Raw genomic sequence first — 26,933 nt, 5'->3', positions numbered from 1 at the left:
TGGGACAAAAGACCCATCACTCACAATTTAAAAGAGGAGTGATCTATTTTGGCTTACATTTTCAGCCCATGGTTGGCTGCAAGGTAGGGAGGGCATGGCAGAAGAAAGCTGCTCCCTCTGGCTGTAGGCCCCACATCCTAACAGCACATTTAGATTTGAACTCTTCTGTGGATTAATTTGCAGATGAGTACAGAGCTCCCATGATCTAATCACCTTCCAAAAGTCTACCTCTGAGCTCATGAGACTTTGGGAGGACATTCCAAATCCAAACCACACCTTATAAAAATGGCTGTACAAGGGAATTTGTCTTCTTTGCCCATCTGCCTTCTGTTAAGTGAAGGCACAGCATTTCTCCCTTGAAGAGGATATAGCAATAAGGTTTCATCTTGGAAGCAGAGAATAGCCCTCACCAGGTAACCATTCCCACTAGTGCCTTGATTTTGGACTCCCAGCTTCTGAAATTGTGAGAAATACATTTGTTTCTTATAAATTACCAAGTCTCAACTATTTTGATAAAGGAGCACAAATGAGCTGACACATGTGAACTTCACATATTAGAAGTTATATGATGAAGAAAGGTCACATAAAGTTGTAAAGGCAATAGTTGTGTAGGTATATTGAAGGATTTGAATATGATTGGGCTCCCAGATGAAAGGAAGTTTTACAGACCTGTGAGGACATCTTTGCGAACCTTTCTCATTGCTTTTTCAGAGCAAGCAGGTAGAAAGGGAGAGGCCATAAACTTAGAAAATTGCTTCCAAGACAGAGTCACTCCTTTAATGCAGGTAACATCAGTTGCACCACAGAGATGGCTAGAATTAATCAGACTCACACAGCAAGTCCTGACATTTGATGGTCTAATTAGAATAATTATGGGTAAGCTTTATGAATCTGCTTTGTCAGCGGATGAGCCAATGAGATGTTACCATAAAGAGCATATTCCCACCCCACCCCTGACCCAAGAGCAGCTTAAAATAGGGACTAATGTTATACGTTAATAATTGTTTGTGATGTGGTTGGCAAAAATACGTTGTAAGGGTGTGCTCACAGGAGTGGTTTAGGAGATAATTGAAGCAGGTCAGGTGTTTCTCTACATTGCAGGAGAGTTTCTATAAACTTTTTTAAAAAGATGAATATTGTATGTATAGACATTTATCTCTGGCAGTAATGGAAAGAGAGAGAGAATTTATAATAAAGACTTTTTTTTCCAGTATTTTTATCCTAAAGTGCTTATCCTTTTTTTTTTTTCCAGAAGGAAAGTTGGTGAAACCAGTAAATTTAGCTATGACCTATGTCACTAGTAACAACTGCAGCATAATGGGGGCAGTATGTGTGGAAGGAAACAGTACAAAAAAGTTGTTGACTTGGGAATTTTCATTTTCATTTTGTTTTTAATTGCAGACGTGTAAATACTGAGTTCTCATAATGCTGAGGAATTGAAATGAAAGACTAATACTTCTTATCAGATGTTCAGTATTAATGTTATATAAAAAGGTACATAACTCTAAGATATTAAATTGTCTCAGAGTGACAACAGTTAGGGGAATAAAATCCACTGGTTCTTTAATATGAGTGGGATGGCGCTTCTGCTGATTTCACTGGGCTCTTTCAGCTTTATAATCTGTTTTATTTGGAAGACCTAAAATTCAGTGATGACTGTTTTCAATTTTCTGAAATGGTACGGTTGTTATTCAATTTTATTATTTTAAGATAGGTAGTTCATTAAATACTTAAAAATATTTTGTTTTGTGAAATTTTGCATATATTTGTATGTGTAAGTCAAAAAATTATAACTTAGGAGAGATTTTCAAAAAGCCATGAGGCACCACTCTTCTTTTTACATTCATTTGCTCCATGTTTAAACCAAGCACTGCATATCTTTGAATATCATCTATGTGAGAGAACTCCATCATTAATAGTTTGAGCTTCAGACATCCTCTGAATCCCAGACTGTGTAGCTAACAGCTTGATGAACATCTCTTCTTGGCTAACTAGACATTCAATGTATGTCATGTCCCAAAATGAACCCATGCCTGTTTCTGTTCTTCAATTTATACTTGCTCTTCTTTCATTCTTTGTTATCTCAGTATAATTCTACCCATAGCTCTAGCCAAAGTGCCTTTGCCATGTAATGTAAGAAATTCACAAGTTCCAAGTATTATAATGTTGCTAAGGTTTGGATGCAGTGTAAGTGTATCCCCTAAAGGTTCAAGTGTTGAAATTTAATCCCCTTGTGAGGTATAATAGGGTGGAAACTTTGTCCAACTATTGTGTTTAAAGATAGGGACTGTGGGTGGTTATTAGGATTAAATAATGTCATCAGAATGGTGTCCCATGATTGAATACTAGTGGATTTATAAGAAGAGGGAGAGATACTAGAGGATTTGCACACACGTACATTTCTGTTTCTTGCCATGTGGCATGAAATAAGATGCCTTAAACCTCCAGAACAATAAGCTAATTAAACTTATTTTCTCTATAATGGTAGCCAGCCTCAGGTATTTTGTTAGAATAATGTAAAATGAACTAATACAGGCATACATACCTTTAGGGACCATGAATCTACCTATAATACAGCCTCTTTGAAGCAGATTTCCATTTAAGGTCCGTATTCATAAGGTCCTGCTACCTAGACTATTCTTCCTGTGGAGGCTGATAACCTCATTCTGTCACTCCTTCAGGTCTCTGCTGAATTATCATCAGATTCTGTTAGTCTCTCTGACCAGCTTTTTAAGAAAACCTTTTCCAGTTATTATTTTTTCTCTTTCATTTTTTTCTTTCTCTCACCACAGTCTAACATAGAATATGTTTGTTTAATTGTCTAATACCTCTCTACTAAATTCCTTATTCATTTTTGGATTCCTACCATCTGCAGAAATTTCTGATAAGTGGTAAATATTGAATAAATATTTGTTGAATGAATGAAAAATCACAAAAAAGTTGTAGTAGACCCTTACTCATTAATCATTTCTATGAAAAATGAGTCATTAACTCTGAATTGATCTGTAAGGAAAACTTTAAAAAATCTGATGTATGACGCTATCATTGAAACAGCTTCAGTGAGCTTCTCCTGATCTGTCATGAAGGAAAACATATAGCTTGACATTTCTGTCCGTTAAACTAGCTCAAGGGGTTCATCTTTTCCATCACTTAGTGCTGGTAAGATTTTAAGTAATCTGTAATAAAAACTTGAAAGATCTCAATATCAAGTCTGTAGTTTTCAGAATCCACATTTTTTCCTTCTTTGAAAATCAAATCATCACATTTGCCAATTTTTGGTATTTCTCTAATTTTAAGTATTTCCACAGATTACTGTATTGGCAGTGCATCCTAAATCTGCGGATGACTCTAGAGCTAGAGATAATAATCCCCTCAAAGTTACCATTTCTTCTTTTTATTTAACTCTCTTCTTAGGATGTTGATTTTGTTCTTTCTTGCTTAGAGTTGCTTTCTTTGAAGTAAAAAGCAAATACAGAATGAGATTTTGGAGGTTTTGTTTTCATTTCCATCTGCACTCAGCAAGGGTCTAAACACTTTCTCTGAACTTAGCTGAATAGTCCCCTGTAAGCACCAGTTCCTTCTGACATTTAACCTTCTTTTCATTATTGTTATGGATTGCAGTGAATATTTTTTATATTTGTAGCTCATTTTTCAGGCAGCACCTTGTACAGTCTCTTTAGTTTCCTAAGCATTTCCTCCTTCTTTTTCTTCCTGGGTATTACCTTTGATAATAAAGGAAGACTGTTTTACAGTTATCCATTACTCTTGAGTCATTTTTTATTTTAAGTTTGTCAATACAGTCATACCGATCCCTCAAAATTAAATAGATTTTTTAAAAAAGTGATTTTTGAGCCAGTGCTAAGTGTAAGAAGAAAATGTATGATATACAAGGGGAACAGTTTTATTTTCTAAGTGTAGTCCTTAGAATCATGAGGCTGCAAGGTGGATACTTATTACAATGTAGATTACTAGTTTCTGAATCTGAATTGGAATTGGAAGAGAATGGATAGGACACTTGGGAATCAACACTTTTTTAGTATCACAGGTTATACTATTCAAAGTTTGAAAACTATCTGTCAAGGACATGCAGAAGCATAAATTTCTCCTATTATGGAGCTAATGCTATATTTGGTATGATAAGGCACAAAAGTAATATATATCAAGTGAATGATATAGACAGCTAGTGTACTTGAGTCACTGAGTCCAACTATTAGGGATGAAGTTGTGGGAGTTGAAGTTTGCTTAGAGAGCAGATGTTTGTTGCTCATATTAGGCACTCAAGAACTGTTTGTCAAACTAATGACAAAAACTATTCTAAAACCAAAGAAACCATAATATAGTTTAAATGAAAAAAAAACTTGAAACAATTTTGTCTTTCCACATTGTCATACATATAAGAAAATTGAGCTCCAAAGGAATAATTGTTGCAGTCGCCCCATGTCACACAATATAGTGATGTTGCGAAATACTAGAACCAAAGTTTACTAACTCCAAACTTAGTGTTTTATTGACTAGTCTGTGAGATAATCTGAGCTGGCTATAAGCAAAGAAGGAAAAGTATTTTAGGGACTGGAATGAATTTAGTTCATAGTCATTAACCAACAAAGCAGGAAGGCCAGGGGATTTGATTGAAAGAGTGATGATAGGCAAGCCTGAAAAGGCAGATTGGAATCAAATTGTAAGTGACTTGAATATCAGAGTAGATAGTGCAGAGCTGCTGAAAATTTGGGGATAATATATATTAGGGATAACATATATTGGGGATAACAATACATTAGGAATATTAACCTGTAGTTGCTATTGGGAAAGATGAACAGAGTGAAGGGCCAGAACCAGGGAAACACATGAGGAGGAGCCAGGTTCATGGTCCATGAACAGAAATGTAAGATCCAGATTGATAAAAGGATGGATGTGTGAACAAATTTAAAATTTGGATCAATAAAACATGTCAACTAGTTCAGTTCTAGTCTAGGTTGACAATTTCCTTTATCTTCTGGTTGCTTAACTTTTGAGTTGCATTTAAAATTTTATTTTTGGGGGCTGGGGATTTAGCTCAGTGGTTTTGCTGCCTGCTGTGCAAGTGCAAGGACCCAAATTCGATCCCCAGTACCCCCCCAAAAAAATTATTTTTTATTTTTTTGAGACAGGGTCTCACTATATTAGTTTGGCCTCCAACTTGTGATCCTTTTGCATCATCCTCCATAACAGCTAAAATTACAGGTGTAGGCCATTGTGCATAGCTTGTAGTTGCATTTTTAAAAAACGAAGTAATTCACTTTTTCACACACATAATGCAGAACCCAACTTTTTCAATCCTTTTGTTTTCCCAAATCCCGGCACTTGCTTTCATAAACAAATAAACAATAATCAAATTTAAGTCTTAAAATCTTTAAGAGATTATAAAAGTACTATATTACAATATCAAGTTATTTACCAAAACTTTCAAAGAAACATCTACTTTTTGTTAGGCACTGTGCCAAGATCTGGCCTTTTAGCAATGCATAAGATATAGTCTCTGTTTTACTCAGGGTTCTTCTAGAGAAACAGAACTAATAAGATGTGTATAAATTTCTATGTAAAAAGTTTTGTTTAAAACCTAGTGTGGTGGAAGACACCTGTAATCTCAGTACTCTGGGAGTCTGAGGAAGGAGAATAGCAAGTTTGAGCCTAGCCTAGGCATCTTAGCACATTAGTGAGATCCTGTTTCAAAAAAATCATTTCAGAGAATTGACTCATGCAATGATGAACCCTGGCCAGTCCCAATATCTGTGAGATGAGTCAGCTGGAGATCCAGGAGAGCCAATGGTATGGTTCTTGTTTAAGACCAAAGGCTTGAGAACCAGGAGAGTACATGGTATTTTTTTCTTTAGTCCAATTGCTGGCGGGCTCACCACCCAGGAAGAACTGGTCTTGGAGTTCAAAATGTCTCAGTTTGGAGACAATCAGAAAGGAAGGATTCTCTCTCACTTGTAGGAAGGTCAGGAATTTTGTTTTATTCAGGCCTTCAACTGACTGCATGCATCATATCCACATCATGGGGGACAACCTGCTTTATTCATTCTATTAATTCAAATGCTAACCTCATCAAAACACCCTCATAGGAATGGCTACAATAATATATGAGTGCTCAGTAAAGTGGCACATAAATTAAATCATCATAGTATATGTCTTCAAGGAGCTTACAGTTTACTTGAGGAACCAGAAAAGTAGAATAATAACACACTTCATATAATTTAAATGATAACAGTTTTAATCTTATAAAGCCCAAACTCCTAAGACTGAGTAGTCTCTGAAATAAAAGGACATAGGGAACCATTACAGATACTGGAGATTAACAGCAAGAATCTAAGAAGAAATCAAGGCTACCCAAATTATTTTGAGGTGATTCTGGAATGCAGAAGACACTCAAATGAAAATTTCTAAGATACAGAATTTGTCAAGAGTCCTAAGAAAAGGAATATATTTTTTATTTTTAAATTTGAAAATTATATAAAATATATAGTCTGGTTTTTTGGTGTCAGGGACCAAATACCTGTCACACAACTCAGATGAAGAAGGTTTATTTGGGCTCATGGTTTCAGAGGGTTCAGCTCATTGTTGGCTGGTTCCAAGGCAGAAATGGTATGGCCAAAGGACCTGGTGGAACAAAGCTTTTCAAACCTGGTGGAACAAAGCTTTTCAAACCATGGCACCAAGAAAGAAAGGAAGGTGGGAGGGAGGACAACAATAGAACATTCCAGGTCTTGAACCCTGTGACCTACTTCTTTTGTTTTTTGGGGTTTTTTGGTACTGGGGATCGAACTTGGGACCTTGTGCTTGCGCAGCAGGAGCCGGAACCACTGAGCTAAATCCCTGGCCCCGACCTACTTCTTCTAACCAAGCCCTACCTCCTAACAGCACATTCAACTATGAATTCTTCAATGGACCAATCCAATGCTGAGTTTAGCACCTCTACAATCTTATCACTGTCCAAAAGTGCCACCAAAAGCCTCACCTCTTGGAGGACATTTTAGGTTTAAATCATAAGAAAATGAAAAAAATGTAAACAGAAAAAATAGAGAGCATAGCATAATGTATCCCCCATGTCCATCAAGACTTAATATTTACCAAGATTGTGCCACACTTGCTCCATCTCTTTCTTTGCTAAATATTTGAAAACAAATATCAGAAATTCTGTCATTTCACTTTTACATATTTTCAGATGTATCTTTAAAAAATATGAACTTTTAGAGAAGCTGAGCGGGTCCCAGCACCTGGAAGGAAGCTCCCCCGCCGCCATCCCACACTCCTAGGGCAGAGAAGCTGAGCCAGTCCCAACACCTGGAAGGAAGCTCCCCTCGCCACCATCCCATGCTCCTAGGGCAGAGAAGGTGAGCCGGTCCCAGCACTGGAAGGAAGCTCCTCTGCCACCATCCCATGCTCCTAGGGCAGAGAAGCTGAGCCAGTCCCAGCACCTGGAAGGAAGATCCCCGCCACCATCCCAAGCTCCTAGGGCAGAGAAGGTGAGCTGCGTGGGTGCCAGAAGCACCCCCCCCACACACACGTGGAAATAAGAAGACACGTAAACAAGCCTCCAAAACATACTTCTGGATCACCTACAGCAACCCCAAAGGGAAATGAGATGGAATAATCTGATACTCAACTACCTGGACTCTCTGAACTGGCAACAAAAGAGGATCTGGGAAAAATGAAATCAGAAATACTCAGATAACAGCAAAGAATGAGCTCATGGTGCAAGACAGGATTAATAAATCTAGAGAGGACACAGATAAAAAAATAGAGGATCTGAGAAATATGATGGAATCCCAACATAGGAAACAAATGGAATCCATAAAACAGATGCAAACAGATTTCCAGGATATTAAAAACTCCATCGAAAGTCTGCACTGCAGAATGAACCAATGTGAGGATAGAATTTCAGATATAGAAGAAAAGATTGCAATTAGTGAAGAGGAAAAGAAAAATTACTTTAAAATTGTAAGGGAACACGAGAAATCAATCCAGCATCTGCTAGACAATGCAAAGAAGAATAACACAAGACTGATTGGAGTCAATGAAGAAAGAGGAGAGAGTGCAGATGACATAAAAAACCTCTTCACAGAAGTGATGGCAGAAAACTTCCCAAGGAGGGGAAAAGAACTTGACATACAGATAAGTGAGGGATATAGGATTCCAAAGAGCCTTGATCAAAAAAAATCTACACATAGGCATATAATAGTTAGGATTCCAGAAATCCAACAGAAGAACAAAATTCTACAAGCAGTGAGAGAAAAGAAACAAATCACATACAAAGGAAAGCCCATCAGAATCACAGCAGACTTCTCAATGCAAACCCTCAAGGCAAGAAGAGCTTGGAGTGATGTATTTCAAGCCCTAAAGGAAAATGGCCTCCAACCCAGATTGATGTACCCTGCAAAACTATCTTTCAAAATTGATGGAGAAATAACATCTTTCATGACAAAGAGCACCTCAGAAACTTCGTGAATACCAAACCGGCACTCCAAAAAATTTTAGACAATACCCTAGGAAAAGACAGTGAGGATCACAACCCCAGGAAACCCAGCAGAATGAATCCATTGGGCGTGACAAATTAAACGCAAAGCGGGAGAATCCAACAAAAAGAAAAAGTCATGACATGGCTTTTAAAACTTTTAACTTCATCACCCTAATGAGTGTATAATTCAATCTTGTTATTGTACTGATTAGTATTTTTCTGATTCTAGAGTTGCACACCTTTCCTTATGCTATTTATCATCTTCTTATGTCTACTTTTTAATTGGGGTGTCTATTAATGAGCTCTAAGAATTCTTTATATATTCTGCTCATAGGTTATATGCATTGTAAATATAGTCTGTTTAGGGAGTACTTTTCATTTTAATGATGCCATTTAAAGTTCTAAATTTTGATGGAATCTCATTTATCAATTTTTTTCTTTTATACATCATGTCTTTTGTATCCTAGGTAGTTCTTGCCTATCCTGAATTCATAAACATTTTCCCTTATAATTTCTTCTTAAAGTTTTATACTTTTAGGCTTTCCTATTTAGGTTCATAGATCCCTTCAAGTTATTTTCACATATGGAAAAAAAAAGTTGACATTAATTTTTTATATATGGATATCAGGTGTTCTACTTCCATTTGCTGAAAACACTATCTCTTCCTCGGCTCTTGAATTGAGTTTATATTCTATAAAATGTTAATGTTAAATAATCTTTCAAAACTCAGTGGACCATATATGTGTGGGTCTATTTCTGGATCCTCTGTTTTATTCCAATGATCTATATGTCTTTCCTTACACCATCACTGCCTTAATTACTGTAGCTTTAGAAGAAGTCTTAAAATTAGGTACTAAACGTCTTCCAACACTGTTTTAGTTTTTTTTTTTTAATCTTTTCTAGATCCTTTGTACTCCTACATAACTTTTAATTTCAATATCCAATTGTTCATTTATAGCAAGTATACACAGACCTGAATTTTTATATATACCTTGTGTTTTCTAATCCTGCTAAATTCAAATACAAGTTCTAGGGGCTCCTAGAGATTTCTTAGTATTTTCTCTGTAGATGATCATTTCATCTACATATAAAGATTTTTCTTCTACCTTGCCAATCCTATCCTAATTGTGTCATTTTATTGCCAGACTATTTTGGTGGGGCCTAGGTTTCAAAGTTTAACAGACAGATAAAGAGTAAGCATATCTGCCCTTGTTCCCCACCTTAAGGAGAAAGCATTGTATCTTCTCCATTCATATAAGGCGTTATTGCTGGAAATATGGAGTCCATGTCTTTAATCTGTTGAGAAGGTTCTGTTCTACTTCTAGTCTCCTGATAGCTTTTACCATGAACAGCTGTAGAATTTAGTCCAATACTTTTTCTCCAACTAGTGACAGGATCATATGGCTTTTTCCTTTCCTCTGTTAAAATGATGACTTTTGGGGGTGGATCTTCCAATGCTGCACCAACACTGCCATCCCTATAACAAAACCACTTTCTACATCCTGCCAGATCTGACTTCTAATAGTTTGTTTTGTTAAACCAATTTCTATCTATGTTCATACTTTTTTCTTCTATTATCTTTATCCAGTTGTAGGATTAGCACAATGTTGATTTCCTAAAATGAGGTGAGAAGTGTTCCTTCTTTTTTCTGCTTTTTAAATGTTTGATATAATTTATCAGTTAAAATGTATATGAGCCTGCTGTTGTCATATAGCTAGGAATATACTTTCTTTAATAGGTGCTATTCAAATTTTATATTTCCTTCAGAGTTAGTTTCATTAATTTGTCTTCCAAGGTACTTCTTAGAAGTTGTCAAATTTATTTCAAAACAGATTTTTGAAATATGCTTTCTATATCCTTTTAAATTCTGTAAAATCTGTGGTAATGTCTCCTAGATCTTGATATTGTGATTAAAAAATGTATAATTGATATTGTGTAACAGGAAGAAAAGATCTAAAGGAGCAGGGGAAGTGGGAGGGGTAGGGGAAAGGAAAAAAGGGAAAAGAAAAAATATGAGAAAAGGAAAAAAATGGAAACAAAGTCTTTGCAAATAGGGAGGGGTGGAGGGGGTGAAGGGAGGGCAGGAGAAGGGGAAAAAAATAAGAACCAAGATACTCATGTAAGCGTACAAGATCCCAATGATGAATGTAACTGTATTTTATACTGAAAATGTACCAATAAACTTAATGGGAAAAAAAAATGAACTTTTTAAAAACATAATTTCATGCTGTGTTTGCACCTAGCAAAGTTAATAGCAGTGCCTTGATATCATTTTAATATTTGCAGATATCTAATCCTTGTTAAAATGTCCCTGGTTGGCTCAAAAATTTCTTTACACTGTTGGCTGATTGAATGATAATTCAAAATCTATACATTACATGCAAATATTCTACTATTAAGTCTTTTAAAGTAGAAAAGAACTCCTTTCTTTTTTTTGTTTTTGTTTCTTATATATTATTGACTTAGTTGAAATTGCATGTGTTGTCATTTAAAATATCCCATATTCTTAGTTTGTTTGACTATTCATTTTGTTATTTTTATACTGTTCTTCAGTACAGTCCTTTATATACTTTCAGCAAATTATGGTCACTATTCAACTTTGAGTCAGAAGGTCCTATAGGTGCAAAAGAATTGGGGAGACATTTTCCAGGATAGTAGTAGATTGTGGGAAAAAGAAAGGAAGTACAGAGTTTGAAATGCTAGATATAGATCAAGAAGATAAAGGAAGAAGGTGTGGAAAGGAAATTATAAAGTATCTTTTTAGCTACCTTATATCTACTAAAGAAAGTGAGCCAAATTGGAGAAAATGGGGATGTAAGGGACAGGGAAATTCCCTCTGCCCAGTCAAGTTTTGCCGAAATGAACCAAAATAGACTAACAGGAGAAAAGTCATGGAAATTTGTTAATGTGTGTGGAGGCATCATAGGGAGGTGATTACTCAATAACCTAATGAGATTCAGGAATTTATATGCCATTTTTTGTAAGGTAGAGGAAAATGAGAATATGTAGAGAATTTGGTGGGGGTGGTAAACGATTTTCAGGGAATTTCAGTGAGCCCAAAGAACAGACAGTAGTTTGTAAATGATTCTTCTCCAACTGTTGAATGCACTGATGAATATAAATAGCTTGTAACAAAATTTGTCTAGCTGTGCTGACATTCTTCATTTTTCCTTCCTATAGTATGAATTTAATCTTTCTTGGTTGATGGAACCTCAGGAAGAGGATGAAGGTGATTTTGTGCCTTTTTGACAGATCAGGTCTGTAGGTAGAAAAATAATTTCAGAAAAAAGCCCCTCGCCACTTAGGGTAGAGGGAGAAGGAAGGGAAGGTTAGAGAAACCTTGATTTAGGACAGCTTCTAAGTCTTTCCAATTTCCTTTAATTCTAAATTCTCAGCTTATTAAAGTTTCATACTTTGAACTATCATTTCCTGAGTCTTAAGAGAGACACTGAATGTGGACTGTGAGATAGCTACAGAAAGATGTGTTTTACATTAAGAGGATGTTGGAAATCTGCATAGTAAAATGTATTATTAAATCCACTAAATAGGTTATTGTTACCTTGACATTGTAGGTCCTTTAGCCTAAACATAAGGCTCCCACATTTTTCTTGAAAAAGGTATATATTATGGCACTCACTGTAAAATCATGTGGAATTCATTGGTAAATAGTTTGGTACAATATAGTTTTATAGTTTGTTGTTTTTATAGGGTTAGACTATAAAATAAATCAGTTGAACTGAAAATGTCTTACTCGTAACCAATTTTACTGCCCCACTGCTTTTCACACTTTTGCTTTTTGTTGGCCAGCTCACTAGTTCATTCCAAGCCAAGTATTTCAAAGTGTCAAATAAAAGTACCATAGCAGCCAGTCAGCAGCTGACTTTGTTTTTACTGAAGTGTGAGATAGCACTCAACGGCTATTAACTTGTACGTATACTTTTTAAATGCAGTAATTTTTAGGAATTGCAAATACACTAAAACATTGCCAGTCCCCTTTGAAAATATAATAATCAGTGCAGACTCCAGCCTCTCAAATATATCAAATATTCACTTCCATAGAAACCTGGTAAAAATTGCTTCTCGGCCTTTTGGCTAAGATCAAGTGTAGAAACCTGGTGAAAGCACCATGACACTATTACTGATTTTAGTTGCTTATATTCACTCTTGATACCATTTTCTATATTTCCTCACAAGTTGTCACTCTATTCATTTTTCCACATTTCTGCTATCTAAGACAAGCTAAAGACACTTGTTTGTTCTGCTGAGACACCCCTAACTGTGGTAGACTAGATATCACTTGAGTACAGTGACAATGAAGATGAGATATTTCACACTATGTTAAAAATGTCTGAATTTGAGAGACATCAACAGAAAGCAGTAAACATGTTTGAGAATTTGGAGTATAAATAGCTTTATTTCCAGTTTCAGTAGTACTACAAAGTGAAAGGTTCAGAGTAGACCACTTGAGATCAACAAAATTCAAATTTCCAAAAGTCTGAAGGGTTTTAGAGTGTGTAGGTAAGCTGGGGGCCTAAAGAAAAATATGAAATGCAAAGTTGAAAGGTTCAGAGGGAAACTTAAGGGAATGTAATGTGAGTTGACATTCTATTAGGAAAGATAAAGAATAGGAAGAACTATAAAAAGAATTGATAAGAACTGGGCCTGAGGGCTGGGGATTTAGCTCAGTGGAGATATTGCCTGCCTTGGGCAAGGTCCTGAGTTCCATCCCCCATATCAAAAAAAAGAGAAAAAGAAAAAGAACTGGGCCTGGGAGGCTGAGACAGAAGGATAATGAATTTCAGGCCAACCTGGGCTACATAACAAATTTGAGGCCAGCCCGGAACATATATGGTATGATTAAAAATTTTGGTAAATGTTTAAATAAAAAAAAAAAAAAGTTCAAATGGGTTCCTCGCGCACCCCTCCCTCCCCCGCAGAGCCGGCGCCAGGCCTGGCTCCTGGTCCCCTTCCTGGCCTCAAAGGGGTGAGCAGCCCGGGAGGGGAGGGCTGGGCGACGATGCTGAACTTTTGTGTGGCCCCCAACTGCACAGGGAAGAGCACACAATCCGACCTGTCCTTCTTTAGGTTTCCGCGGAACGGGTCAGATGCCAGAAGTGGGTGGAGAATTGTAGGAGAGCAGACTTAGAAGATAAAACACCTGATCAACTAAATAAACATTATCAGTTGTGTGCCAAACACTTCCAGACCTCAGTGATCTGAATTGTACATTTTGCAGAGGCATCAGAAAACTAAAGAATGATTGGGTTATTTTATTTCTCAAAATTAATTGAACCAGATACTTGTGAAGTCATTGGGAAAGTTCTTATAGGACCATTCTTCGAGACAATGCAATACTAACAATATTTGATCTTACTACTCATTTGAGCAATCCACATAGTAGACACAGAAAATGAATAAAAGAATTAAGTGAAGATGAAATCAGGACACTGAATCAAAAAATTTGATGAAACTTCTGAACAGGAACAGAAACATAAACAATAGCAATGCCAGGGGGATGAGCAGGATGAAGACATTTTACCTTTAACCCTTGAAGAGAAGGAAAACAAAGAATACTTAAAGTCTCTATTTGAAATTTTGATTCTTAGGGGAAAATAAAACATACCTCTGGATGGGCATGAGACCGACAAAATCCCGGAAGGTCTCTTTACATCTGATAACTTTCAAGCTTTGTTGGAGTGCTGGATAGATTCTGGAAAAGAGGTTCTGAGAAAGCTCTTTGAGACCACAGCAGTTAACACATTCTGCTCAAAAGCACACCAGAAACAGATGCTAGAGATCTGTGAGAGCTGTATTAGGGAAGAAACCCTCAGGAAAGTGAGAGACTCACACTTCTTTTCCATCATCACTGATGATGCGGTGGACATAGCGGGGGAAGAGCACTTACCTGTCCTGGTGAGGTTTGTTGATGAATCTCATAACCTAAGAGAGGAGTTTGTGGGCTTCCTGCCTTATGACGCTGATGCGGAAATTTTGGCTGTGAAATTTCACACTACAATAACTGAGAAGTGGGAACTAAATATGGAGTATTGTTGTGGCCAGGCTTATATTGTGTCCAGTGGATTTTCTTCTAAAATGCAACTTGTTGCTTCTAGACTTCTAGAGGAATATCCCCAAGCTATCTACACACTCTGCTCTGCCTGTGCCTTAAACATGTGGTTGGCAAAATCAGTGTCTGTGGTGGGGGTATCAGTTGCATTGGGAACAATTGAGGAAGTTTGTTCTTTTTTCCATCGATCACCACAACTACTTTTAGAACTTGACAATATAATTTCAGTTCTTTTCCAGAAGAGTGAATAAAGGGGTAAAGAACTGAAGGAAATATGTCATTCTCAGTGGACAGGCAGGCATGATGCTTTTGAAGTTATAGTGGACCTCCTGCAAGCACTTCTTTTATGTTTAGATGGTATAAATAGTGACACAAATATTAGGTGGAATGACTGTATAGCTGGCCAAGCATTTGTACTCTGTAGTGCACTAACAGATTTTGATTTTATTGTTACCATTGTTGTTCTTAAAAATATCTTATCTTTTATAAGGGCCTTTGGGGAAAATCTCCAGGGACAAACTTCTGATATCTTCTTTGCAGCCAGTAGTTTGACTGCTGTACTACACTCACTCAATGAAGAGATGGAAAATATTGAAGTTTATCATGAGTTTTGGTTTGAGAAAGCCACAAATTTGGCAACCAAACTTGATATTCAAATGAAACTCCCTGGAAAATTTCATAGGGCTCAACAAGGTAACCTGGAATCTCAGTTAACCTCTGAGAGTTACTATGAAGAAACCCTAAGTGTCACAACAGTGGAACACATTATTCAGGTACTTAAAGATATATTTTCAGAACAGCATCTCAGAGCTCTTAAATTCTTATCTCTGGTACCCTCAGTCATGGGACACCTCAAATTCAACACATCAGAGGAACATCATGCTGACAGGTACAGAAGTGATTTACCCAATCCTGACACTCAGGTGAACTTCATTGTTGGAGAATCAAATAGAAACACAGAGGGAAAGACATAGAGCTTCCATCTACCATTTAAGAAGCCCTCCATCTGCCTGACATCAAGCTTTTTCCTGATGTGTTTGCCTTGCCAAAGATCCTGTGTATTCTTCCTATGATGAAAGTTGAGAATGAGCACTGTGAAAATGGAGGAAAATGGCTCAAAGCATACTTGAGGAACACTTTGACAGACCAAAGGTCAAATAACTTGGCTTTGCTTAACATAATTTTTTTCCAAAGCAGTAGTTTATTTTTTAAAATTAATTTTATTGGTACATTTTAGGTATACAATATAATGACATTCATCATTGGAAAAAAATTGTTCAAATAAAGGATGTATTACCATTAATCCCCCTCCCCAACACACATATAGAACATTCTTCTGCTTTGAACATGCTTATACAATTGTTCTTGCCACTTTCTGAAGCCGTTCTGGAAGCCCTCTGTTGTGAATGTCTTCAGTTGTGCTATGATAGCTAATTGGCTGTCTCGAAGCAATTCAAAATATTTACCTTTCATGGTCATTTTGACTAGAAAAAAGCCAGAAGTTGTATTGTGCTAGACCCAGTGAATCCTCCAGTAGAGGAGGATGCATCATAATGATTTTATTTGACAGAGTTGCTATAAATGTACACTGCTTCAGAAAGTATCAAAAATTATAGGATAAGTGTGCTTGAAGTGAAGGGGAATTAATAGCAATGTGTCTTTTACTGTAATAAATTTTAAAAATAAATATTCACCATATTTTGTAATCATGCCTTATAGTAAGACTGTATCTTCAAAACAAAGAAACAGGGTCGGGGATTTAGCTCAGTGGTTCCACCCGCTGCCCTGAAATTGCAAGGACTGGAGTTTGATCCCTGGTACCAAAAACAAACAAACATAAGGATGGCACTCAGAATAATGGAGTTTCATCCTGATGTAGAGGGTCAGCTCAGATGAGTTAGGACAAACTTGTCAGCATTTCCAAAGGGTAACATTTAGGATACACAAACAAGGCTGGCAAGTCAGGTGGCTGTTAGAGGTATAACTTGTACTTAAAACAAAGGGGTCTGTAGGTCTGAAGTGTTTGAAGGAAGGAGTTTAGATTCTGGCTAGCGTCCTGGTCGTGATAGTCTCAAGGATTATGTGATCTGACTTTTAAAATTTTGGCTGAGGTAGTTATATAACATGAGACTACACCTGGAATTTTCTTTCATTATATGAACATTATACTCCCAATGGCTTCACATACATTAGTAAAGATAACAGGTCATTTGGACCAACCAATGGCCCAATAATAGAGGAGTAAAGAAAATCTCATAAGGTCACAAACATAGGAGTATCATCTTTAGAGGAAAGATTTCATCTCTCTTATCTCTACGTTAGTATTGAAGTCTTTTCTGGGAAGATCTTCCATCTGAGACCCGCTTTGATGGAATAAGGCAAGGATACCTCATTTTATTACAGACAAAACACTTTTTAAGACTTTAAAATTTTGTTTATGTTGTCCATCCTTTGAATTTTGGCTGTTTACACTAAAAAGAACTTAAACAGTGCTCCTTTTGTATTAAGATCATCATAAGCCCAACAACTCTGTTACTAAGTATGGAATTAGACTGATAAAAGTATGGAAGGGAGATTTTCAGCTATAGGTAGAGAAAGGGAAGTTGGTGGGCTTGAACTAGTTATTTTTGTTAGGTCACTGATCTTTTTTTTAGTCTACTCATGCATCCTCCAGTACTTTATTTTATTTTATTTATTTTTTGGTACCGGGGATCGAACTCTGGTCCTTGCGCTTATGAGGCAGGTGGTGAAATCACTGAGCTAAATCCCCAGCCCTCATCCTCCAGTACTCTAGATTTCTCTCAGTAGAGAGAAATACAGTAAGTCCCTGACCTACAAATGAGTTGCATTCTGGGAGAATTTGTAAGTTGGATTTGTTGGCCAGACAAAGTGTTTTATACACTTTTGACACAATTACACAATGTATATTGCTATGTGCTTCCTAGTAGTCTGGTCCACATTGCCACTGCTTTTCCTCTTGCTTCTGAAAATCCTGGGCTCTGATTGAACACTGTACTACCATATATTTTCACACTATTCATTTAAGCACACAGCAGCACAACTGTGACAATGTCCAGCAGAAAGACACATGAGCTACTTCTGAGATTCTTTTCATCTACAAATGTTTGTAATGTGAAGTCTGTTCATATCTGTGAAAATTTACAACTCTAATATTTGTAAGTTAAGTTGGGCACTGACTGTAATGGTGGTATTTCATGTATATAATGTATTAAAGACTACATTGTGGGGCCAGGGATTTAGTTAATTGGCGCTGCACCTGCCTCGAAAGTACAAGGTCCTCAGTTTGATCCCCAGTACCAACAAAAAAAATCAGTGCCAGGTGTTGATGACGCTATGGAACAACTGGAACTCTCATGCACTGTTGTTGAGACTATAAAATGGCACAACCTCTTTAAAAAAAAAAAGACACATGAAGAAAGAAGAAACATCAGAAATATCCACAACCAGTGGCAAAGCAAATGCCTTCTTGCAGGTCCCTCATGGTGAAAAGGAAGACTGTTTTAGAGCCCCTGATTCTTTTGACACAAATACAAATACAAGTACTATAATCTCATGGTACTGTTTTCTAAAGAGGACATATAAATTATGATGAGTTGCATTCTATAGGGAATAAATTAATGAAAGTTATCTCACAGTGTAAATACCAAAAACCTAATAAATTAAATCTGTGACAACAGTCTCAAAACAACCCTTCAATGTGATTTTCTTTTGAAAATATCAAGACTGACACTTAGAAAGGTAAAGTTATCTGCTTAGTTAACTGGCTGGTTAAAGACAAATATGTACTGAAGTTTGTACCAGTAGATTCTCAGTTCAGTATATTTTGGGAAATTTCTAAAGATTGATGATAAGTTAATTAATTTTTGCTTTATTAAATCATAATTATAAATATTAAGTATTTATATTCTGTAGAAGAGAATAATTTCCTCTTATTAGTAAATTTGTCACTAATTAATTACCAATACATTATTTATTAAATTAGTTTTTTTCCTATGCATCATGTGTCACCAGCAAGTAATTCTAGCTTCTCCCATTTCATTCTCACATGGTCTTCAAAAGGCAGAGTCACTGAGACATATTTCAAGCTTATGAGAACTTCTAATTTACTTTTAAAATATTTAAAATATTTCAAATCTATAAGGCTTTTTGAGCCACAAATTTACTTTAATAATGTGTTGGTTTTTCTTAAAGATATTTGTAGTCTTTTGTCCACTAATTCTGTTCCTAGAAATTCTTAGGAAATTACACACATGCCCCCCCCCCACAATGTCCTCTGTCTTTTATCTTTTTTCACAGTTTTTTGTTTATTCTAGATCTCTTGCATTTTCATATATCTTTTAGAATCAACTTGGCACTTCCACACAATAGTCTGCTGGGATTTTTATTAGAAGGTCTTGAACCTACACGTTGATTTGGAAAGAAATGACATCTGAACAACAGCTAGTCTTCCAATCTGGGAAAATTATATATCTTCTGTTTGCTTAGGTCTTTTAAATTTTTTTAGCAATGCTTTGTAGTTTTCAGAGTACAGGCCTTGAACATTTTTGGTCAAGTTTATCTTTAAGCTTTTCATATTTTTGATGCTACTATAAATGGTAAATTTTAATTTCTGAATATTTACTGCTAATATATAGAAATATAATTGTTTTTTGAAGTGCTGGAGATTGAACCCTTGGCCCTTCACATGCTAAGCAAGTGCTCTACCACCATACTACACCTCATCCTTAAAAGTAGCTTTTTGTATTACCTTTATAGATTGCTATCTAATTAAACTCACTTTTAGAGGTAATAGCTACTTTCAGATTCTTTAAGATATTTACATAAATGATTATGTCACCTGTGCTTAAAGAGAGATTTTGGTCTTCCTTTCCAATCTGTTTGCTTTGTTTCTCTTGCCTTATTATAATGTTAGAAACTCCAGTACAATGTTGAATAGACATGGTGGGAGTGGACATCTGTGATGATTAATTTTGTGTCAAATTGACTGGGTCTTGGGGTGCCTAGATTAAACATTATTTCTGAATGTGTCTGTGAGGTGGTTTTTTGGGGGGATGAGATTAGCATTTGAATCAGTGAACCCAGTACAATAGATTGTACTTAGAATGATGCCTCCCCAGTGTGGGAGGGCATCATTCAATCTGTTGAGAGCTCAAATAAAACAAAAGGTAGAGGAAGGAGTTCATCCCTTTTATTCTATTTCACTGTTTGAACTAGGACATCTCAGCTGAAAGGCTTTTTTGGACTGGGATTTATATTATCAGCTCTCTTGGTTCTCAGTCCGTCAGATTCAGACTGAATTACACCAATGGGTTTTGTGGGTATCCAGCTTGCAGACAGTAAGTGGATTGTCTGTTTTCTTGTTTTTTCCAAATATACGTATTCTGTTTTATCTGTTTCAGTGGAGAGCCGTAATACAACAGCCTTGCTTTGTTTCCCAACTTAGTAGGTATAGGTATCCAGCCTTTTAATTCACTATAGAATTTTCATATATGCCCCTTCTCAGGTTGAGGAAGTTTATCTCTATTTCTTTTTTTTATGAGGTAATACATAAATTGCAAAAATGCTTGACAGGTTGGTGTAATCATGAATAATTAAAATATATCTCAATCATTTCTTTACTGTTTATGTATATTATAATTAAATTTTCACAAATAATAATAGCTAAGTCAGGGTTCTTGCTTTGGATAGAAAACTCAGCCCATATTGGCTGAAATAGAAGAGAGCCTTATTTGATCAAGTAACTATAGGGCACAGTGACTTGGGTGGTGCCATTTGGGCCCTGTTTCTTTCCTCCAGGCTCTCTCCTCTACTCCCCATCTCTTTCACTGTTCTTAGATTGCTTCTGTTCTTGTAATGACTACTGTAGCTTCAGATACAACATCTTTTCAACCTTAAGGCCACCATATAAGAGTGTCTACCTTTGGCCTGGAAGACACAGCGAAAGTCTTACTCTAACTCCTTGGCCTGAGTTGGGTCACTTGCCAATCCAAAGTAAATTGGCATACCCTGGAGAATGTGATAGGCTGATTGGCCTAGGACTGTGTCTAGTGTGCTACTGGAAGTTCAGGTGGAAGAAGAGCCAAACAAATTCACATTGTCTACGAGTGATAGGGGTGTGGTCCCAAAGGGAAATAGGGAAGTAGTTACCAAACTTAGAGAGAATGTGTTATGTGTGGTGATAATAATAATCCCTTGTACTAATATTTATTCATCACACAATATGTACAGAGCACCTTATTTTTTAATTTATTCCTCTGCTAAACAACTCCATAACTTTTCCAAAAATGGAAGCTAAGGTTCAGAAGTGTCACACAGCCCCAAACTCATTTAGCTGGGTGTCTGACTTAAAAGGCTGAGCAATTAAAATCCTTGCCCAACTTACTATCAGTTAAACCACTGCCAAAACAATATGTAATCTGACTGTGGTCAAGAAATAAAATAATACTACAGTCAAATCTAGCGATATAAACATATTTAAGGATGATGCATGATGATTGTAGAAAATATCTTTTAATGTTTTTCTTTTTAATAGAGTATTTTTAAAAATAGATTTTTTAATTGCAGTTTTAGATTCTCAACAAAATTGAGCAAGAAATATAGAATTCTATGTGGTCCCTGCCCCTCCACACACACTATCTCCCCTGTCTAACATGGTATGCTTATTATAAACAATGAACCTACTTGGACTATCATTATGACCCAGTCTATAGTTTATATTAGGGTTCATTGTTGGTGCTAAACATTTTACGGTTTTTGGCAAATGTAAAATGACAATGTATGCACCATCATAATATACAGAATAGTTTTACTTCCCTAAAAGTCCTTTGTGCTCTGCCTTTTCATCCTTTTTTACCTTTAGCACCAGGCAGTCCCTGATCTTTATACTGTTTTTTTAAAGTCATGAATTTTAAAAACCCAAAAAATGAAGCAAGTTCAAATATTATTCTCAAGCTTGGAAAATAAATAAGAATGCATAGGTCTTACTTCCTAAGCAAGCTATGAAGAGGCATAATAAAGCTGTTGGAGCAAACCATATTTTTGAGCTGCTGGCAAAGCTACAGGGACTGTTAGTTATTGTTCAATGTTTATTGACTGATTTCTTTCACCCACTAACCCCAAAGGCTGTGTTAGCTCTACTGCTATAATTAATGCACTGCATGAAATAAATTCTGTATGTATCTGAGCCCACTGGTAGATGGTAAGCTCCTTAAGCATAGAGTCCTGTCTGTCACCTTGTACCTAGGCTTCATAGACTCACATAAATGTCAGCCCTGTTCAAAACTCCAGGGAGAAATGTCTTGGTTCTTATGAAGATTACTGTAGTCTAACAAGGGAAACATCAATAACATTTATGTCTAATCTAAGAGAACAAGAATAAGTGCTAAAGAAAGAGTATCATTAACACTGAGTTCTGCTGTAGTAACTTAAAAAAGAAAGCAGGGCTTTTTTTCTCACACAAGAAGAACCAAGGATGGAAATCTGGGGCTGATGCAGCTTCTCCTCCAGTATGTGTCCAAGGACACTGGGTCCTTCTAGCTTCCAAATCCCTTTGTGTGGGACCAGGACTGGATATGTAATTTATGGTACCTGGTACAAAACAAAAATGGGGGTCCCTTGTTCAAGCATTAAGAATTCCAAGATGGTGATGGCAGAGCATAAAACCATGAGACGGGGTCTTGTGTGACTGCATGGTTGCACACTCTTGAAGCCTGACCTATTTATCTTTACTGTTACAAGATGGCTCCAGACATATTTCATTTCTAGGTAGTGGGATGAAAAAAGTGAAGGCAAAGGTATATATTCACTGAGTATGTTTGTTTTTGTTAGGAATAAAATAGCTTTCCTGGAAGCCCTAACCAGTAAATATACATTTATATTTTATTAGCCAGAAATGGATTCCATCCCAGCTGTTAGCTATAAGCTGTCTGGGGAAATAAGGTTTTGTAACTGGGTATTTTGCTGCTACAAAGGAAGTTGGAGTTTAGAAGGAAGAGGAAATGGGTATTGAATAAACAACTATCAGACATGATATTAATATTAACATTTACTATTCATTTATCCAGTGATATGCAGCAAATCACCCCAAAATCTAGTGACTTAATGACAACATTTAATTTGCCCATAACTCTGCATTTTGGCAGAGAGCAGCACTCTGCTGTACTCTGTGTTAGCTAGAGTGCCTCAAGACTGAAGGCTGGAATCATTTGAGTCTTGCTCAGATGTGTAGGAGTTGATTTTGGCTCTTACCTGGCACCTTTGCTGGGCCAGTGGCTGGAACGCTTTCACATGGCTTTTCTGTGAGACTACCTAGCTTCCTAGCTTCCAACACAGCATGATGGTTGAGTTGGCTTTTATGACTTAGCCTGAGAAGACTCATGGTATCGCTAGTGCTACAGTCATCAGCCCACCTCAGTGTACTCAATTTAGGAGGTGACCTAGACCCACTGACAGTAAATGCTAGTATCATATTGTAAGAAGAGTATGTGGGCTGGACTCTATTATTACTGACATCTTTATAGATATAATTTGCCTGCAGTTTGTTTCCCTGTCCATCTGCTGATGTCAGCATAATTATTTCATTTCTTTTTTTCTTTTTTGTGCAGTGATGGGGATAAAACCCAGGACTTTGATAATGCCAGGCAAGCATTCTACCAATGAAGGACATTCCCAGCTGTTTTATCAAACTTCACAGCTCCCTTCCTTTTTTCCTTCCTTCTCTGCTCCTTCTCTCTTTATCATTTTCTTCCTTCAGAGCATATATATATATATATATATATATATATATATATATATATATATATATATATATGACTTGAACCCATGGCTTTGTAATTGAGCTATACTCCCAGCCCTTTTTTATTTTTTTGTACTGAGACAGGGTCTCACTAAGTCACTCAGTTGCCCAGCTAGGGCTCGAACTTACAATACCCCTGCCTCCATCTCTCAGACTAGTGGGATCACAGGTGTGGACCACCACATCCAGCCAGAGCACTCTTTTATTTTTTATTTTTTTAATTAAAAAAATTTTTTTGGTACCAGGGATCGAAGTTGGGACCTTGTGCTTGTGAGGCAGGCGCTGGAACCACTGAGCTAAATCCCCAGCCCAGAGCACTCTTTTAAAAAAGAAAAATTCAACCTGGTTGTCTGTTTGTTGAAAATGCTTCAATACTTCCTTCCCTTTATAACTCAGATTTGATCAAATCTTTTTGCCATACTTCATGGCATACTTGGTTTTACTCTGGAATTTCATCTTTTTTTTTCCCCCATTCTTTACTAGCTGTGCTTCTATTGTAGGACATGTCAGTTCTGAAAACACATCAGCTTCTTTTATTCTTCTTGTCTTGTATGCATGCTTTTTGGTCCGCTTGTTCATTTTTTTATTATAGTTTTTTGGGTTGTTTTTTTTTTTTTGAGACAGGGTCTTGTTATATAGTTCAGGCTGGCCTTGAACTCACTATGTAGCCCAGGCTGGCCTCAAACTCAAAGTGATCCTCCTGCCTCAGCCTCCTGAGTGCTGGGATTACAGGCATGCACCACCATGTCTGGCTTCTCTAGTCCATTGGATGAACCAGATTCTGCTCCTTCTTTACTTTTCAAAGGACTTTTGAACTAATGATCAATGAAGACATTATATATCAACATTTATTTTTACCTGGTTAGTGTTTATTTCTCCTTCTGAAATGAAGCTTCACAACTTCAGAAATCTCACCAGTGTGGTCACTACCATATGTCTGCTGGTATGGTACTTGGCATTTCATCATAAGCTGATAAGCTAGGTACTCTTATTAGTCTCATTTTACAGATAAGAACTGAAGCCCAAGACTCACTAATGGCAGAGCAGGCCTGAAACTCAGGCACTTGGGCTCCAGATGCAATACTGTTATTCACCATGCTCCAAATGCTTTGGTGAAAGAGGAAAGAGGATGCATTAATTAGTCCTGTCATAGCTGATCAGGAAAGAATTTCATGGGGGTAAGACTATTTAGCAGTGCCTTGAGTACGAGTATAGTTTTATTGAATCGTGATGGGAAAAAGGAGATTGTAGGTGGTAGGAACAGGGTGAACAAAAGGGAAAGTACAGGTATATTTTGATGATGATAAGTAATTGTAGAATAGGATGTGGAGGAGTTAAAACTGGAAAGACAGGTTGCATTATTCTGTAGATAATTAGAAGACATCAATTTTTTTGTTTTATTAAGCTTTAAGAAAGTAAAGCTGTACAGAATAAATGTAAGGAGTCAGCTATTTGTATTGAATAAATATTATACTTAGATTCTCATTTTACTTGTGAACTATAAATCATTACATAAATGTTAGGATTTTCATCCTAACATGGTCCTGGGACAGAAGAGTATAGCATAAATAGGCAACCAAAACAGTTAGGAAATTGCAAAGACCCAGATAAAAGTGACCAGTGTATTAAAAGATTTGATCATGAGGGGGTTCCTCCTCCTCCTCCTCCTCTTCTTCTTCTTTCTTCTTCTTCTTCTCCTCCTTCTTCTCCTTCTTCTCCTTTTTCCTCCCCTTCTTTCTTCTGTGTGTGTGTGTTAGTGATCAAACCTAGGATCTCACATGTGTGAGTTATACTGGTCAACTTTTCTTAGCTGTGACCAAATACTTGATACACACAACTTAAAGAGTGAAAAATGTTTTGGCTTATGGTTTCTGATGGGTCACAGAGTATACCTTTCAAAGGCACACCCCTAGTGACTTACTGTGTTCACCTGGGCTTCATCTTCTAACAGTGCATTCATATATGAGCTCATTACTAAATTAATCCATTGATTAGGTTAGTGCCCTCATGATCTAATCACCTGCCCAAAGCCCTACTTCTGAACACAGGAACCTTTTGGAGAAGATTTTTTGATACAAACCATAACACTGGGCAATCACAGTACCACTGAACTACATCCTCAGTCTCCAAAGGAAGTTTAAATGGAATTATATTTGCAAAGCTCTTTGAAAAATTACATGCCTCATAATGCATAATAAGTGATTATATATCTATATGTTATACATACCTGTGTGTGTATATCTATCTTACATCTATCATATATCTAATCTATATTTCTACATATCTGTGTACATTTGTTAAGTAATAGAAATACAGAAGACATTTAAAGATAGAACCATTTACATTTATATGCTATAGTATGTGAAGATCAGTTGCAGAGAAGAAAGAATTAGTATTCATAAAAAATTGTAGCCCAGGATACCTGGAAGGGTGTTCATTAATTGAGATGGGGAAGAAAGAACAGTTTTTCAGAAGAGAATAAAGATGTCCTTTGAATTTGATGCATTGTCCATTGAAAACCTAGCACATGTTCAAAAGCACCTTGAAAAGGGGGACATAGTACAGAGATGGAAGGATCTTCTGGTCAGAGTGGATTTGGGGATTTTGGCTTAGAATGCTTAGTAGGAGTTTTGAACTAGACCATCAAGAATAGAGAGAACTGGAAGCCTCTGGTGTATGGCTGTAATCCTAGGGCTCAGGTGGCTGAGGCAGGAGAATTATGAATTTGAGGCCAATGTGGGCTACGTAGCAACACCCTCTCAAAAAACAAAAAAGAAAAAAAAATAGGGAAGGGAAAAAAACACAATAGAGAGAATAGTCGTTAGAGAAAGGAACAAGGGCAGATCCCTACAACAATGGTGGTGAACCTATGGTACACATGCTCCAGTGGGCTGTGTATTTTCATTGACAGCTCTAAAAGGTTCACCATCACTGCCCTAGAACAATGCTTTTTATGTCTTTAGAATCACCTGAGCATATTATTAAAGTGCAGATTCTGATTCAGCCATCCTGAAGTTGACCCTGAGATGGTGTGTTTCTAGTAAGATCCCAGTCATAGCAACATTGCTGGTACATGACCACACTGAGTAGCAAGGTCCTCCAACCTAGGGTACTGAGTTTTGCCTTGCCGACATAGGTGTGTGTGTGTAAGCGGAGGGGGGAGGAGGAGAGAAGAGAGAGAGCTCCTTATTTCAAGGACAGTGAATAAGGTTGTTGATTTGAGCAATTAAACTAAAATATATAAATAAGAGAATAGTTTAAGTAAATAGATTACTTTTTTTTTTTTTTTTGGTACCGGAGATCAAACTCGGGTCCTTCCACTTGCAAGGCAGGCGGCGGAACCACTGAGCTAAATCCCCGGCCCAAAAGCAGATGTATGTGGCTAAGATGTGTTTACCAAGAGTACTCCTTACCTTTTTTTTTTTTTTTTTTTTTTTTGGTACCGGGGATCGAACTCGGGTCCTTGCGCTTGAGCAGCAGGCGTCGAAACCACTGAGCTAAATCCCCGGCCCATAAATAGATTACTTTAAGTAAAGATGGAGTACAGATAGTAGGTA

At 36.8% G+C, this 26,933-nt stretch overlaps 1 protein-coding gene and 2 pseudogenes across 5 annotated transcripts in view; all 3 read left to right on the top strand.

Annotated features, from left to right (window-relative positions):
* LOC147830374 (endogenous retrovirus group K member 7 Gag polyprotein-like) overlaps positions 1–26,933 on the top strand; it is a 125,999-nt gene that overhangs the window by 5,218 nt on the left and 93,848 nt on the right. The gene's annotated exons all lie outside the window — the stretch shown is intronic.
* On the top strand, positions 12,567–12,670 carry LOC147830376 (U2 spliceosomal RNA; annotated as a pseudogene).
* On the top strand, positions 13,801–23,348 carry LOC147830375 (52 kDa repressor of the inhibitor of the protein kinase pseudogene; annotated as a pseudogene).

This window comes from Heterocephalus glaber, unplaced genomic scaffold, assembly GCF_053883595.1.
Source record: "Heterocephalus glaber isolate CG9 unplaced genomic scaffold, H.glaber_assembly_v1.0 deba00000122, whole genome shotgun sequence".
Lineage (NCBI taxonomy): Eukaryota > Metazoa > Chordata > Mammalia > Rodentia > Bathyergidae > Heterocephalus > Heterocephalus glaber.
The sequence above is the reverse complement of the archived record's forward strand: the minus strand, read 5'-3'. Positions and strand labels throughout refer to the sequence as shown.